Here is a 15,345-nt window from a genome sequence, read left to right as displayed (position 1 = left end):
CTGTGTGTGCAAACTTGTCTGCCTAAGCTTCAGAGTGAGAGAGGCTTTCAGACTTCCTTCAGTCACTACTAGGCGGCACTCCGCATTTTCAAACTGAGAGACATCATCGGTGACAATCTTTGCCAAGAGAAAACCTGTAACTAAGCTATCACTAAGGTTAAAATATCTTTCTCTAAAAAAAACCCCAAAACAGAAAACGTAAAACCAGGTTCCTCTGTGTCAGGAGAGAGTGGGGAAGCTATGAGACTTATGCAGTGGTTGTATATAACATCCAGAAACTGCATTAATAGAGTACTTCCACTGTCCCATATTTTTCTGATTTTGTGAATGTCACATGTAGAACAGAATCATGTGGTTACTAATTATGACTACCAAAGTGCAATTTGTAATAAGGCTAGCAGATGTTTGCGGCACTAAATATAAAACAAAAGTCAGATCAAAACCAGCTCTTTCTGCCCAGTCCATATACTCTCCAGGTCACGTAGAATGCATGTTTTGCTTTTAAAACAACTTATTCTCTATAAATTGTTTCTCTCTCACCTCTCGAGGTCCATATTTGTGACATATCTGTAAGATCAGGTTGCAGAAAATTGTAATATTTCATTTGCTCTTCTTAGGTTCTGATTTTGCTTTCAGTCAGGCAGACAGGAGTTTTGCCACTGATTACAGTGGTACAGGATCAGACCCTCTGTTTTTGCTTTAGTCAGTATTTTAAAGGCCATGTGAAAATAAGAAAAGTTTGTTTTGACCAAAATGCCTGTGATGAACTAAAAGACAGTCATTTGCACTCATGTGAGAAGAGATCTGTGAAGAGCCATCAATCCTGCCTGTGACAGCTTATTGACACTTGCTGGTCTTTAGGATTCGTTTCTTAAAATGCTAATGCGGACAAGTTCCTGTCTGTTGTGGGAAAATATGGTGGAAATTTGTTAGATGAGACACTCTAGTGCAAATAAATGTTTCCTGTAAGAAAGCATTTGGCTTGAATCTTTTTTTTTTTTTAATCTCCTAAATTGTTTCCCCATGTCCTTAGTGACACCCTTAGAAAAAAAAAAGATCATCATCAAAAATAAAAGCCAACTGCACACATGCCAGAGATAATTGGAGATTTATAATATGCCCTATCTAACTTGCGAGCATTGAAATAATATATGTGAGTGATGGGCTGAAACTTCATGGCATGAAGGATGCCTTTCTGGATAATTTACATCTTGGGGGGTAGTATCTTAAAATCAGACGTCCTGTCTTCACTCTGTGCACATTAAAAACCACATGGTGCTTTTCATAAGAGTCTGTGTTTGCCCCAGCAGTCTTGGCTAAAGTCTTCGCCGCTCTTTAGTCTTGCAGAGCGCCGTGCTCAGACCATCTGGTCACCATTCTGCACCCTCGCCATGGCTGCTCTTAATGGGGAAATGATTCCTGTATGTATACAGTTGGTAAAGTGTTTTGCATACTGCGTATGCTCAAGGTATTACATATGAAAGGCATTATGGAAGATTACAGGGAAGGAAAAATACTCTTTTAAAAATTGTCGGTAATTGCCCAGAATGCTCTTGTGACACCATTCTGTGATGTAGGATCCTTAACCGCTGCTCTGAAATGGTCTCGTTTTTAATTTGCATTTTAAATTTTATCCGCCGTGAAATTTTTTTTTTTTTTTTTTTGGTATCCTTGTTATTGGCATCTCAAACGCCCCTTCTGGAATCCAGTCCCGGCGCGTTGCCTCATCTAAAGCCAGCTCTAAATGAGCAAAAAGTCCAAGGAAGAGGGTGCTTGGGGAGGTGCCTCGCTCGGCGTGCCGCCCCTGTTTCCCGACCGCCGGCCTCGCGTGGGAGCGCGCCGAGCACCCGGGGCCGCAGCGACCCAACGCGCCCGTCGGGGTGTCCGAGCACGGCCCTTGCGCCGCGGCGGGCGGTTCGGGCCTGAGCGCTCGCCCGAGACTCGGCCAAGGATTTTAACCGGTTTGGCGACAATTGGGCCTGAAAGGAGAGGCGGCGGGACGGGGACGTGGCGCCCCGGCGGGTTCCTGGCCTTGCCGGGGCTCGGCCGCGGGAAGCCCCGCAGCGCAGCCCGGACGCCGAGCGTGTCCCGCGGTGCTGCGTCCCAGCGGGGCCCCGTTCGGCTAAATGGGGGCCTTATTCTCCCGCGCGTCGCTCGAACCAGGCGGTTTTGCAGGGGTCTGCGCCGTGCCGCCCTCGCCCGCGCGCCCGTGGCCCGCGACGAGCCGCGTCCCAGGAGCTGTGCGGGGTTTCAGAGTCGTGCATCGCTCAAATCTAAAAATGATCCCGGACGTGGTATTGTGTCGCGAAACGCAAGTTTAACCGTGCTTTCCATGCAGTGCCTAGCAAAGAAATGACGCTGCCTTATATTTTCAGCTTGGGCACGGAGCCAGCGCTGATTGCCGACTAGTAAAATTATGGCCGAAAACGCGTGGGCTGGTCCGAGCGCTTCTGCGCTCGCCGGCGGTGCTGGGCAAGCTTCGCCCCCGGCAAAACCCGCCCTGGGCGCGCCAGGAGCTCACAGCATACGCGCTTTCAAGCGGGAGTATTCAGAATCAGCTTTTTAACATCACCACAACAACTTTCAAATCTGTTTGTCTACCCGGAGGGAAAAAGCACTTTCAAATTAATAAAAGTACAAGGTGACTGTCAGCCCCTTGTCTCTGAGCAGCTCGTAGCGAGACGCAGAGGAGACAAGCTGGACCATCCCTTCTTTCAAGCTGAAGTCCTTAGACATCAACGAGTAGTCCTGCCTTTAAAAAAAAAAAAAATCGATGGCAAAATTTCACCCTGAATCGTTTGCTCTGTTGGTGAAAGTCACAGAGAAAAGTCCTAAAATTATACAATTATAATAATAAATCAATTCAGCATGTCATTTCTGCTTTTCTACATTAATAAATTAACCATGTAACATTGTTCAAAATTATGTCAGTTACGCATATAATAATCTTTTAAATTAATGAAGTGATGAAGCAGTTTGATGACACCCATGATTTACAGGGCTGCTTTTAGCTAATGTTAAAAGCCTTTCATTTAATAAATTGTCCCCTTGAGAAATTACCAAAAATGAATATTTTCTATGCTAAATGTTCCAAGGTTTACACTTTTTCAATATATTAACAAATGGCAAGGGAGAAGCATTTTTCAAAATATATCTTCTTTTACATATATTTAATTGAAATTAATTAGTATATTACTTTAGAAGGAAATGATCACAGAGAAAGGTGCAGGCTCATTTATGAGAGTTTCTTATGGCAATAAAACAGAATTTAAACAATGGAATTAATCATGTCCTTAAAAATTTTTATGATAGATTAGGAATCATTCCAAGCTTTTTGATTAAATAGAAGGACATTCCATACAGACCAGAACAAAAAAAAAAAAAAAGAAGAAGAAGAAAAGAAATGTAGCTATCCCACTGCAATTAATATTTCCCTAGTTTAATTATGTCAGAATATGTGCACGCTGAATATTTACAAAGCTTAAAGCCAGATTCCACGTGACATTCACAAGATATATTTTGCTTTCACTCTTCCTTGCGCTCTGCACCCTGATGTAATGTATGCACAATGTTATGAATGCTTAATACTTCCCATCTTAGAAGAAGCAAGCTTTAAAGACACTTTCTCCTAGGGTTGGTTGGGATTCAAGGAACATAACGTGAAACAGTATAGTATGTCCTATAAAAGAGGTTAAAATGGAGGTTATAATTATGAAAGCTCAATAGATTTGAAAGCCAACACAGTGCCCCCTTGCATGTGATACTATCTCTAGAAAGGAAAAGAGATATATAGGACTATAAAGGGAAGCCTGTAATTGATGCTCTCTGTACTTATTAGGATTTGTTTTAGTAACATCAGGGACTCGTTTTTGTACTACCTCTGAATAAATAATGTGCACAGTAGGTTGGGTCAATTCCTTTTCACTTTGAAATATTTTCAGTGGTTGCACTAAAAACAAGAATAATTCATTGGCTTTTTGTAAGGCGGCTGGATGTATGAGAAATAGGTGCATTAGCTGAATTATTGGGGGGTCTATAATGAGGGCCGGTGTGAAAAAAAAAAGGGGGGGACTCTTGGCCTTTTGGGTGATTGGAGGGCGTTTCACATCTCAATCAGAAGCATTTTTCGAAAAATAAACGGGACCACAGAAAAAGACCTTGTTCCAGTGTTTGTATTTTAATGAACCGCGGGCGAAGTCTGCCGTAGGGGGAGCCTCTCGCAGAGGCTCCGACGGGAGACCCACATAGTTACCTGAGGACAGCGCTTTGCCTCCTGTAAGGAAACCACCGTAATGAGCACCACTCCTCAAATACATATTTATTTTAGAAAACAAGTGAAAGAGAACCATCCAAAAAGCCTGCAAATTGATTCCAGGGCAGGGTTTGTTTGCCTTCTGCTCCTGGCGCTGAGTGCCGGGTTTAATATCTTGGGCAAGTCACTAGCTTATCCCGGGTGCCAAGTTACAGCTCGCGAAAACCTGCTCCAGTACTGCCAGTTACCTCCAGTACAAGAGACGCTGTCATGCCTAAGCTGACGTTTGGGAAGCCCTTGGATATCTTTGGGTGAAAAGGGCTACAGAAGGACAAATAATTTATTAATAGCAGCGATTAATGGATTAGTTGTGACTCACTCTGAAATATTTCTGCAGTTCCCGTGGCAGTAGCGTCTGAAACTTCTGCGTAAGGTTGTCGCTGGGAGAGGTTTGTGTATTTGTCTGGGGGATTTTTAGTGAAAATGCTCACTGTTGGTGAGGTTGGGCTTTGGAGAGCTGCCGCTGGGGCTTCTCCTCGTGCTCCCGCCCCTCTTAAAAGACATCTATACATTCAATACGTGTGTAAAATGCATTGGTCCAAACCGAGACTTTGCATAGAAGATGATTGCTGGAAAAGCTGAAGAAAGGCCAATGCCCATCAGCTTTAATTTCGGTTCTCAAGACACTTGGGAAACTTTTGAATGCGGTGGCAAAATAGCGTGGGTCTGGCTTTTGCTGTGAAACTGCCAAATGATTCTGCAGGTGATTGGTTTAGTGGATTTGCGGAAGGAAAACCTCCGCTGTGATTTCTGCAAGAAAGTGGACTTTAGCAGCTTCCAAGCTGAGGTATACCAAAGGAAAACTAGCAGGGCTGATAAGAAGCAGAATTAATGACACTTATTTGTTAAAGAGCAAAAATGATGACATTTATTTCTCCTTAATAATGGATTCTTTTGTTCTAAGATAATGTAAGTAGTAATAACAACGGGCAGGTGTAGAGTGAGTTACAGTGTTACAGGAAGGCACGTCTAGCCATCTGAAAAAGTGAGGAATATCTTAATATGTGCTTGTATTGAGATATACAAGGATTGCATCACCCTGTGTAACAGAATGTATCCAAATGCACAAATAGGGCCAGAAAATGCATATGTTTCTGCCAAGAGAGTTTCTGCCTGAATATCTTTTTGGCAAGGAAGAAGTGCATCTCATTCCTGAACTCCTGGAACAAATTGGGGGGTTGGTTGCTAACAGTAATTTTTCAGATGGGGAAATGACCTCAAACCCCCTTGAGAGTCTTGGCTGAGAAGATGTAGAGGAGAAAGAGGAGCCTCTGAGCAGGACCAGGGGCTCTCTCCCGCCTCTCCTTTTGGGAGGAAGGCCGGCGGGGGGACCTTTCGGTATAACAAAACAGTGGCTTGCGCTTTTTTGCTGATTTTACAGACCCTGCTGCTGCAGGGAGTGATCACAACCCTGCCTCTCCTTCCCCATCACACCCCAGCAGAGCCGTGTGAATCTCTGGGCTTTAAGCAGGAGACTCCGGTCCCTGCAAGCCTCCTTTTGCACCTGTAGTTTGTCTATGCTTATTGATGTCTTTTTGCACAAAGAGAGGGTTTTTCATTTAAAGTTGTCCGGCGTGAGGATCAGGGAGGGAGGGAGGCAAGGCAGGGTGTCATGCAGAGCCTCCTTGCTGGGGGTAAGGTGAGGTGTGCAAACAGCTGAGCACCACATTTTCGGGATGTGCATGGGAGATGTAAAACCCAGCTGGAGTAGCAAAGGCAGCCGGCTCGCACCCACTGCTGCGCCTCCAGGCCTCTGTGCCGGGTCGAGCCCCTAAACTGAAATTTAGGCCAGCACTGATGTCTGCAGAGAAGTTTTGGTTTGAGCAAGCAACCGGCATTTCTCCGAGTCTGCGAGAGGGCTGGGAAGCCAGATCTCCTGCTCCGACCGCTCCGCGTCGCTGCCCGTGCTGCTCCTACGCGGGGCGTCCGCCACTTCTGCACCACGCGGCAGGGACGGGAGCGTGTCCTGGCGCGGGCAGGGCTCAGCCAGCAGGTCACACCAGGCGCAGATTTGCTAGGGGCTGCAGGGGCTTGACCCCTTTCCCAAGCCCGGTTGGTCCGTCCGTGCCGTGGCCACGGGGCCGCGCAGCCGGGAGGCGTTTGGGGGCTGCATCTGCCCCAGCGCGCGGCGTGTTATCGGCCACACGCCAGCCCCGTGGGTGCACGGTGCCCACGTCCTCTGGGCTGGAGAGCCCTGCGCAGCATCAGCCCTCCGCGCCGTCTGCTTTCGCCCACTGAGAAAGTTTGCCTGCCTTTTGCTTGTAAACGGTAGAAGCGACTAAATGAATGAAATTTGGTAGAAGGGCAGCCGGACTCATCACTCGTATAAGCCACAGAGGTGATTCAAATTAGCTAAGAAAGGAAGGGATGAAAAACGAAATGAAACAACCCATTTATTAAAGAAGAACGGGCCGGGCAGTATTTCAGTGGAGGCGGTGGGAGAGAAAAGCAGGCTAAGAAAAGCAGCCTAGGTGCTTGCTGCTCAGGTTTATTTGTGTTGTACTCCCTTGCGCTTCAATGCCTCTCGCTGGCAAAACCCAGCTCCACGGAGGAGAAGGAGGAGGAGGAGGAGGAGAAGGAAGGGCAGGGTATAATACTGTATTCTGCACATGCTGGAAGGAGCTATCAGTAGCCATCAGGCATCTAACAGATCTGCCAGCTAGCGCCATTGCACCACTGCCGACATACCAAAGCCCCTCAGAGCATGACCTGTATGGTCCTGTATGGTCCAAGACCAGGATCTTTCATCCCTGGTACTTACACAGGCAGACTCCGGTTGTCTTCGATACAAATTACAAGTGAAAGGATTAATTGTGTCACCCCCTATCTCAAAGCGGGATCCTTCCCCCTCCGGAGGGGATGGCTGTGCGGCCTCGCTGCCAGATCCTTTGCAAAGAAGACCTCCAGGATTTTCTGTAGACGGGCGTTTCTACGGGACCGGGGCCGCGGCACTTCAGTCTTTGCGAAGGCCACGTGCATGGGGCCAGCCCGTGCGGTTGCATCAGACTCTGCAATGCACGGGGCCTCAATAATTAGAGGAGGCTGCATTCAGCCCAGCAGCTGTCTGCGGAGGCAGTAAGAATTTACCTGGTGTAACGAAAGGGGACGGTGGGAGAAGTATCCCCTCGGGGAGAAAAAAGGCAGAAGTCAAAATGTTAGCGGGGGCGTAGGCGGCCGCACTGTGCGCCCAGCTGCAGGGGTGAGCTGCAGTGAGGGCGTCTGGTAGCAGTCGCTGGGCCCTGCAGAAGCTCTCAGCTCCCTCCCATCCTCTAAAGATAACGACGGGAGCAAGCAAGTGCACTTTAATTAGAAACAATGATAATTATTGCTTGCGGTGGCTTTTTGCCCCTACTCATAAAATTCTTTGCCCTGCTGGCTGTGATACATTTTGAATAGGAATTCTTACCAGAAAATCCATGTTTTTCCTATCCACAGCTAATGTTTCTGATTCAGAAGTTGGCAGAAAAAAATTATCATTCGTTCTGGATGCTCTTTGGGGGTAGGCAGTTGTACATAGTAGCTGTACAGGGCAAAAAGCGTTGTGTCTAGAATGTCAGCTCGTATGCCAAACTTCGGACCAGTGCAGCTAAATCTGTGAAGATCTGTAATGTCTTCTTCAGCTTTTGAAGTCTGGAAATGCCACCAGACCCTGGCAGACAGGGGGGCTACCAAGCAGCCCTTAAGAGTTCAGGGAGACGTAATGAAACGTCCATGAAGGAAGAAGCTTCCTGGTGTTATATAGGCATTTGCTCAGCTTTGCAGGACAGCCAGGCGCTCCATATCTCATGTTACGTTAGCTGTTTATAAATTATTCCCTAAGTTTTATCACACACACATATTCATTTTTAATGCTTAAATATACAGTAAGAATAATTCTCCATAAAGGGTGATACCCAATTCCATCAGGAGCAAAGCTAAGTAAATGATACATGCAAATTTGAGCAGTGGTAGGCACCATTAATCCGCGGCCTGTCTTTCCGACGGGAACATGCCAGCCAGAGGTCTGTCAGAGCTTGCAGTTTGGCTCTGAGCCTGAAGGCCGGGATGCAAACCCACCTGCGTGCCAGAGGTCCTCAGCTCCATAAACTTGCCCCTCCCGCACCCAGAGGAAGGAGAAGGCGCTCCCGCTTTCCCACAAAGCCTAAATCTTTCAATCGCCTCCCACACAAGCCAAGGGAAAGGATGGAGCAAAATGCATTTTAATAAGCATTTGAATAATCATCGGGAAGAGCACTTTTCACTGACATAGCACCTTTTGTTAGAGCAATTTATAAACATCCATTAAGCCTGACAACATCCCTGAAGGGTAATTCTTTCTGATTCTCAGGAAGTAGCGAGCTGTGATTTGCTCGAGGATAATGCAGGAAACCAGTGGCAGGGCTGGAAATGGAAACCCGGCGTGCGTGATTTCCTCCCCCACTTGACAGCATTTCCTCCCCGTTCGGTAATCGGCAAGTAAGATCTTGATGGCCAGATGCTCACAGATAACATAGCTCAAATGATACAATATTGCTTCCGCTCTGCAAATTACCCACTGGCTCGGTTCAAAGGCCAAATCCGATTCCAATATCAGCCAGTGGCAGGGATCCCATTCAACGTCGGTGGAAGCAGGACCAAGCCGCGCGAGTTTAAAAGACAAAGCAACATATTGGTAGGCTTGTACAGCCAGGCACGTCTGCAAAAAGCCCTGTAGTTCAGAGAGAGCCTTTTTTGCTCGCTCGCTTCCAAGCTGGAGAGAAGCTTTAAGGGCTTTAAGGGAGACTCCTGTGAGAGGGAGCGTCCAGGCCCGGCACCCAGCGCGCTGGCAAGGCATTTCCCTGCCAGACAGCGCGCGTTCTGGGGGGCAGCGGCAATATTTCTTCTCTGACATCACCAGTTAACAGGATTTATTTTCAGTAAAATAGAGTACTTCAGCTGCGCGACGGGCAAAAAAAAGGTACTATATAATTAAAAGTGGGATTAGACAGAAAAATGAGATGTTGGGCAGATAATTAGGGAACTATTATAATTAGAATCTACTTTTAAATCCCCTAGTAGCTTCTATTATGAAAGGAATGTCCTCTGATTAACTAATATTTCCTTTAAGTAGATATTTTTCCTCTTCCTTTTGCAAAGGAAAGCTTGAGTTGGATGACTTCACTTTAAACCCACAGTTTACTGGGGCCTGAGCTCTTTCTGTAGTGAGTCGGTTTTGCTTGGGAATAAGACCTGGGTTTGGTTTTGAAGGTGTCAGGGAAGATTTTTCCAGTAAGCCTGTTAAAGCCCTTCTCTGTTGAATACATTCTTGTTTATAGACAGTATTTAGCGTTCTTTGTATTCCGTCCTGAAAAGAAATTATTGCTGTTGGAGCCGTGGCAGCCTTAGATTGAACTGTTGCTCGTTCAGGGTCTGTGCAAACGAAACGGCCGCGTGTGTCCGCGTGAAGCAGTGACCCGGGAGGGGAGCGGTGCTTCGGCAGGGAGCGTGTGGAGCGCTGCCATCGATGAGCGCCGCGACGGGCCGGCCGCCTCTCCCGCGTGTCTCTCCTGCCTCGCCGGCGGCGATGGGAAGGGACAGGCGTCGGTGCCGCCGCTTGCAGCGCCGCTGAAACCAGTGGGAACGCAAGAGAAGGAGCCGTCCCCTTCCCCTCGCCCGAGCGGTGGCGGCTGGGGGGGGAACGAGGACATGGGAGCCTTGGCCAGTGCCAGGCCGTGCAGAGCTGCAGAAGTTGATGAAAACACAGTCTCCCTGCCTTTTTTATTAGTTCTACTATGGTAGGAATGGAGAAGGGGGAGAGGTGACTGGAAGGATCCATTTGGATGTAATTTCCAAATGTTGCCTCTTATTTGAAAAAGTAAGAGGGAGGGCCAGGAGAGGAAAGAGCCACATGGCCAGGCCACTGAAAGCCCTGATAGATGTTTGAGTAGTGCTGTCAGCAGACAAACAAGACTCCTGTTCCTTCACCTGAAAAACAAAAAGCAGATGGATAATTACTTTATATAGAGTTGAGGACTTTGACATCCATCTGAAGATATCCAAGATTACTTAGTTAAAAAACCATTTGTGGTACATCTGATTCCAGCTTCCTGGAAATACTGTGGAGAGAAAAGCATCTAACCTCAGAAAAACGCTTCCAAAGAGCTAAATGGGCACAGAAGGGACCAAAACAAAAGCCGCCGTAGTACGCGAGCCCCAAAGAAAGGAGCCCGGGGAAAAGGCCGCCTGGCTGCGGTTGGCGACGCCGAAGGCCTGAGGTGGGCCGCGCCGCGAGAGCCGCAGCGCAGAGCGAAAGGAAGGTGCCGTGGCGTCGGACAGCTCCCGACTGCCCCGGCTGCGCCCTGAGAGCTGAGCCGGGAGCGAAGCGCCCCGACCAAAGGGAGCGATGGAAAGGAGCGGCCTCCTGCCCTGTAGTTTGCAGGTCAGGGATGCAGAGGGACACGAACTGGTTTTCCTTGTTCCGCTGAAATATCTGGGCCTCTCGCTCTGGCCGAAATGGGGAAGAGGCGTTTGGCCTGACGATCCCTTGCAGGTCTGCGGTGCCACTCAGCCGAGATGCCGAAGCACTTTAGACGTCTTAATTCATCCTTTCAGCAAATAGCAGAGCCCCTGCACAGCAAAGTGCTCGTGCTAACGGTACAGCACAATGGGGAAAATGCAGTATAGAGAAATATGATGGGTTTATGTCTTTTATGTCTTATACTGCAAACACATAAAAACAATTAGGGTTTGGAGGATATTTTTTAAAAGCAAAGAGAATGATTGGCACGGCGGACAAAATAAATATTACACCCCTGAGATGGTTAGGGACATATTATTTTCCAATTTTATGGAACAGAAATGCCAGATCAAAATTACTTTCCCAAGATCACATAGGGTGATCCTGACACCCTTTCTATTGAGTAGTTCTTACTCAAGGGTTTGTCTGTCTTCATGCCCAGAGACCTTAGTGTTTTAGTCTCTAAAATTTATACCGCTATCCTGCGGTGTAAATTTACAGTGTATTAGCTGCTCTGTATTTATTCCCCACATAAATATCTTTTCAAAGTAAGCTACCTCACCCAAAGGCACTTTCAGAAGCATAAGGCCAGCAGTAACACTGCTAGAAGAATTAACACTGTCCCACATAATTAGCGGCAATTAGTACTGGTCAGGACAGGAGTTAATGCACACCAGCGCACGTAAATTTGCGCCTTCGTGTCCCTGTGCAGACATAAAAGGATCCTGTGAATAAGATACTATTCAGTGCACAAGTAAAGGCAACGGGCAATTATCTGTTGCCCAGTGTGAGTCTGGAACTCAGATTTTCTGTATTCCGGACTTTTCTTCCGATGGTGAAACCGAGCACCCTCTTTCTGGCCATGTAACAGTTCTGCAGGTAATCCAAGATGTCTTTTGTAATCCATCATTTTTGTGAGTCTTAGGGGGGAAAAAAACCCGAGGGTCAAAAACAGAGGCTGCAATGATGCAACCAAATATCTTTGGAGAGTGTTTCTAAGTAGATTCCCACTACGGGGTTAACCATTTGTGTCAGCAGAACTAAATTACAGGCTCAACAGAAAAGAAGAAAACAAATAAAAAGAAGAAAATGTTGAAACAAATTCAAGCGCTCCCCTCCTGGGGGTAAGAAGCTAAAGCAATGGAGGCAGGATCCTTGGCAAAGGGCCAGAGCAACGAAGGCCTCTGAACGCGGCAGCAAAAATAACAGAAAAATGTGTAATGCTAACCCACGCGAGCTGGGCAGAAGGGAGGAGGAAGGAGAAAGAAAGAGCTGGCTAACCGATAAAAAGCCACGGAGGCTGGAAGTCAAAATAGCCGAGCAGAGAGAGGAGCAGCGATGCCGGTCGCGTGCTGCCGCGGCCGGTTGAAGGGCCCCCGCGACGGCAGCGTCCCCGCGCAGGGACGGGCGAGCGCCAGCACACGTACGGTGCACGTGTTTGGGATGCCTGAGCAAACGGCGTTGCAAGCTGGGGGGAAGCGGCGTGCTGAGCATACGGAGAACGTACTTTTTCAGCGCTTACTTTGTTTCACGCCGTGTCTTCTGCAGCCTGTCCAAGGTGGGACCTGTCCTCCTCGCGGTCAGGCTGGAAGGTTTAAAGAAAAGATGCTTTATGCAAAGCGGCCTGGCAGCAGGCGCCCTCCTCCTCCTCCTCCTCCTCCTCCCGGCCTCAGAAGAGGATTTGACCAGACTTCAGCCCTCAAGAGTTAGAGCTACTTGAAAGGGCACAACTTAGTAAAGTGGACGGTAATCTTTGGGGCCGAAACTCCTCGTATTTACTCCCAGACAAATGCTGTGTTTATTGATTTCGGGAAAGCAACTTATCAGACACAAGTAGAGTATCACAATATAATCACAGAGAAAATAAACCTTCCCAACACAAAGACCGCCTGCTTCAGCTCACTGGAACAGCTAATGAAAGCGAGTTTTCAACGGCATTTAAAGGACATGCAGGCTGAATTGCTTTAAGTGCTGCGAACAAGCCTGATTTCCAGCGCCACTGGGCTCCCGCGGCTTCTGCCGTCTCCACCCAGATCTGCTGGAGCTGAGCACTGCTCGTAACGAGGACCAAACTGAGTCTCCAAGAAAAAAGCCATTTGAAGTGTAATTTTAAACTACCTTTTTAAAATATGGGGGAAAACCAGTTGTATTGACACTTGCTTTGATTTAAACCGATCTTATATTGATTTTGCTTAAATAAACAGGCGATTCGTTTGAGCTAAACAAGCAAACAAAAAAACACTCTGAAATTGAAATGAAATGTTTTTTCTTCTGGGTTTTCCCTTGTCTTATCTCATTTAAGAACCCAACTGCGGCTAAGCCGGCATATTTTTATGTTGGCTAGGTTTGGCTAAAAACCCATGGGCCTGTGTGTGCTGACTAGTCAGGCACTTGTAAATAGATTTTGTCTTGATCAAAGCAAGTTGAAGGCAATATGACTCTTAGCCCGTGGGAGAGGGACTCCAAATGTGATGTCAGCCGAAGGGAAGAGCCACCAAGTGCAGCCAATGTGTCACAGAGGAACTTCAAAGCAAAATTAGTAGGCAACCTTTTCGAGAAGCAGGGAACAGATCCAAGGGAAAACATGAGGCAGGCAGGCTTGGCTTCCGAAACAAAATCTATATTAAGAGACAAGCAGGTAAGAAGAGCTTTAGAAAAAGCACCAGGAAGTGGAAAGAGGGAATGGAATAAACTACACTCACAGCATAACAAGTAATGGTGGGCTCCTGCATCAGGGTTTTCTTAAGAGTTCACTGACTTGAAACACTGTTTTTCTTAATACACTGATTAGGTAAAGTTCCTTTGAGAATTAGCGGCTGTTAGTGACGGTCTAACGCTGTGTTTGGAGGAACTCAAGGTTGCACGAACCCGATGAGCAATGAAGAGGCAAATGAGCAGATGAATGCCGGGGAGCCCTGCTCTGTCCAGCTGCGAGCAGAGAAGACTAAGACAGCAGCCAAAGGCCAACTGCGGGTAGCACAGAACGACCGAGCCAGCAACATGAGTGAAGCTGTACTTTCTACCTGTGATACCCACCTTGCTGCTTTTTGAGGATGGTAAGCGGCACATGGCTTTGGGAGGAGCCACCTGAGCCAAGAAAGCGAGCAACCCTTCCAGGCAGGCCCTTGTAAAGGAGCTGGGCCCAACTTCCCAATGGCTGCAAGGAAAAAACAGGCCATACTCTGCCTCCTGACCCAGCTAGCAGGGGAAAGGATGGTACCATAAGGGTGAAGCAGTGCAGGATGCCACCGATCAAGTCCAGCCTACCTGCAACTAAGAGGCATCTCAATAAGGAAATACTCAGTGTAACTGCGGCTCCCTTGAGCTGTGGAGAGAGCTGAAAACACACAGTTGTCATAAAGGCTTCGGTTCGGAGAAGCCCAACAAGAAAAAGCATGTTGCTCATGCAAGGTTATCACCCCAGGAGGAAGGGAGGAGGATTTGGGATCCACAGGTACAGAATCGCTGTGCAGCGTGGTAGGAGAAAGCTGCCAGTCACTCGAGTTCCACGAGACCATGATTTTTAAGCAGAATTTGAGCTATGTCAGAAAGTCAGATGGTGGAGCTTTCCCCTAACTTAAGGGACCCAACATGTGCTTCTAATACAGAAAATAAAGCAGAAGCTAGAGTTACTGCAAGCCTGCGTGTACTAATGAATCAAATTGTCTCTACACGACTTCAAAGGCTTTGGGAAGAAGCAAGAATAACTAGAAATGTAACACTAATGGCAACACAATATAGCTGGCACTGGTAAAACCTGGCAAGGGTGTTTTAATCAATAGGCAGGCGTACCATGCAAGGAAAAGCCCAAATAAAAATCTAGTGGTGCTGTACAGCAAAGTAAGAGTAGCAGCCTGAGGTCTGGTGAGAATACAAAAAACACAGAATGGACTTGGTGGAAAAATGGGGTGATCCGCATACTAATAAAATGTGAAAACAGTACCAAAGTAAGGAGCATTTCAAATACTTGCAAGAACGGGAAAATAAGGGAAAGGGATACAAATGATCAGCAGTGCAGACGACTGTAATAAAGCGTAATAAACTTCAACTTGGAAACATAAAAGGAGAAAAATGATGTGGGATGATATGGGAAAAATAATTTAAAACAAGATATTCAGGGGGAGGAGAGATCTGAATAAGGTCCGGAGATGCTATTTTTGAGTTAATGAAGAGAGGGCTGGGAACAGCTTGTCTTCAAGTGTAGGCCTGAGAGGCAGAATATCTCGATCATATTCCTAGCTCCACAACAGAGTTTCTTGGTCAAGTCCATTGAAAACCCTCTGTGCTTCAAGTCTTCTGGCTGTGGAATGAGGAATTCCTCTCTCACACACCTGCTTGTAAGACGGTCAGATGCTACAGTGGCACCCCCAGCGCAGTGAGCCATTACACACCATTTGGCTTAGCGTATACGTACGGTGCCGTCTCAGTGGATGTGTTCAAGCAAGGTCAAATTAAAAGCGATGGTAGAAGCAGAGGGGGAAAGCAAAGTGCGAGGTGGCCTGATGCACCTGCACAGTTCACCTTTCTCTGCTGGTGGGACAAATGCACCTTGGCAAAC

At 47.2% G+C, this 15,345-nt stretch overlaps 1 long non-coding RNA gene across 1 annotated transcript; it reads right to left on the bottom strand.

Annotated features, from left to right (window-relative positions):
* Window positions 1–8,495: 8,495 nt before the first annotated feature.
* LOC136991655 (uncharacterized) lies at window positions 8,496–12,361 on the bottom strand. The gene is made up of 2 exons (XR_010883861.1): window positions 12,295–12,361; window positions 8,496–10,255 (listed from the first exon to the last, which is right to left on the bottom strand). It is a non-coding gene; the product is annotated as an uncharacterized lncRNA (long non-coding RNA).
* Window positions 12,362–15,345: the final 2,984 nt, after the last annotated feature.

This window comes from Apteryx mantelli, chromosome 3 (genome assembly GCF_036417845.1).
Source record: "Apteryx mantelli isolate bAptMan1 chromosome 3, bAptMan1.hap1, whole genome shotgun sequence".
Taxonomy (NCBI): Eukaryota; Metazoa; Chordata; class Aves; order Apterygiformes; family Apterygidae; genus Apteryx; species Apteryx mantelli.
Note: the sequence above shows the minus strand (reverse complement) of the source record. Positions and strands in the feature narration are given on the sequence as shown.